Raw genomic sequence first — 1,840 nt, forward strand, 5'->3', positions numbered from 1 at the left:
TGGAGGTCTGGACTCTTGGGTCTGAGGGAGGAGGGGGCTGGACCTGGACTCCTGGGTCTGAGGGAGGAGGGCCTGGGGACCTGGACTCCTGGGTCTGAGGGAGGAGGGCCTGGGGACCTGGACTCCTGGGTCTGAGGGAGGAGGGCCTGGGGACCTGGACTCCTGGGTCGGAGGGAGGAGGGGCTGGGGACCTGGACTCCTGGGTCGGAGGGAGGAGGGAGCTGGGGAGCTGGGGAGCTGGACCCCTGGGTCTGAGGGAGGAGGGGCTGGGGGGCCTGGACTCCTGGGTCTGAGGGAGGAGGGGCTGGGGGCCTGGACTCCTGGGTCTGAGGGAGGAGGGGCTGGGGGCCTGGACTCCTGGGACGGAGGGAGGAGGGGCTGGGCCTGGGACTCCTGGGTCTCTGGGTGGTGATGGAGCTGCAGGAGATCGTGACACAGTTCTCTGCCGTTGCTGACCCTTCCTCTCCTGCTCCATCGTGCAGGTCTGGCCTAGGCCTGGGATCGGACCAGGCTCCCTCAGGACCCCATCCTTTCCTGCCCGGACCGTGAATTCATCTCCTTGAAGCCATAACGTCCGAGCTGCTGGTGCAGGGCAGCCCTGGCCCTAGGCTTCCTACCCCTGGAAGCGAGAGGATGGGAGGAGGCGGGCCCAGCTCCTTCTTTCAGGGTGGGGGGCATTCAGCCTCCACTGTGTCTGTCTTTTCTTCCCTGGGGCTCCCCCTTGAGGCGAGGGGCCATGCATGTCTGGGGGACCCCTGCCCCCCAAAACCCTCTGTCTGTCTCTGTCACTTTGCTGTTCGTCCAAGACTTGGTGTCCTGACCCTTGTTCTCGCCGTGAATGTCAATGGGCCAATGCTCTCTGTCCTTTCAGACACACACACACACCTGTGTCCACCCCTTCTGTTCGCCACAGCCCGCGTCTGGCCGGTCCCCCCACTGCTGCTGCTATCAACGCCAGAATAAACACACTCCGTGGGTCTCACTCCACCTGGGCCTCCTGTCCTCTCTGAGACTAGGAAGCTGGATTGGAACATGCTGGCTCTGCAACAGACAAATTTGTGTTTCTTTCTATGACTGGGCAACTTAATGATCTCGCTGAGCCTCAGTTTATAAAAATGGTGTTAGCCAGGATCATTGTGAGTACAGAACACAAAATTCAACCCAAAACCATAAACAGAATTGAAAGACCTCTGTCCATGGAAAGCCTATGAACACAGAGGGACTTCAGGCATCGTTAGATCCAAGTGTTCAAGGGACTCTTTCACTTCTGCTTTCCTCGTTTTTTTCTGGATGGAGTTTCACTCTTGTTGCCCAGGCTGGAGTGTAGTGGTGTGATCTGGGCTCACTGCAGCCTCCTGGTTTCAAGCGATTCTCTTGCCTCAGCCTCCTGAGTAGCTGGGATTACAGCCGTTTGCTACCACACCTGGCTAAGTTTTTGTATTTTTAGTAGAGACGGGGTTTCACCCCATTGGCCAGGCTGGACTCAAACTCCTGACCTCCTGTGATCTGCCCGCCTTGGCCTGCCAAAGTGCTGGGATTACAGGTGTGAGCCACCGCACCTGGCTATTGACTTCTCTCTCAGGTAGGTGTTTGCAGTGGCAATGAGATGGCCACTTGGAGCTCCAGGTGTATAATGCTGTATCTGTTATGATACCTTTGGCTGCAAAACAAACAAACAAACAAACAAAAACTTCTCCACCGAAAGAGCTTAAGTGAAAAGATTTTTTTCCATGTTTGCATATCAGCTTTTTCAAAGACAGTCCTAGGGTTGGTTTGGCTGTTCAACAACATTAGGCTCTGGTTGGCATCTCTGAGATTGGTGTTCATTCCTCTCCTGAGT

The 1,840-nt window shown here is 56.4% G+C and overlaps 1 protein-coding gene across 3 annotated transcripts in view; it reads left to right on the plus strand.

The window, feature by feature from the left end:
• The window catches only part of SYT3 (synaptotagmin III), a 40,453-nt gene extending 39,466 nt beyond the window's left edge, over nt 1-987 (plus strand). For all 3 annotated transcript variants that reach the window (XM_011946300.1, XM_011946299.1, XM_011946301.1), the window contains one exon: nt 483-987. The gene's annotated coding sequence lies outside the window, so the exon portion shown is untranslated. The remainder of the gene's footprint in view (nt 1-482) is intronic.
• The last annotated feature ends 853 nt before the right edge of the window (nt 988-1,840 follow it).

The sequence above is a fragment of the Colobus angolensis genome, unplaced genomic scaffold (genome assembly GCF_000951035.1).
Source record: "Colobus angolensis palliatus isolate OR3802 unplaced genomic scaffold, Cang.pa_1.0 Scaffold25, whole genome shotgun sequence".
NCBI classification, from domain to species: Eukaryota; Metazoa; Chordata; class Mammalia; order Primates; family Cercopithecidae; genus Colobus; species Colobus angolensis.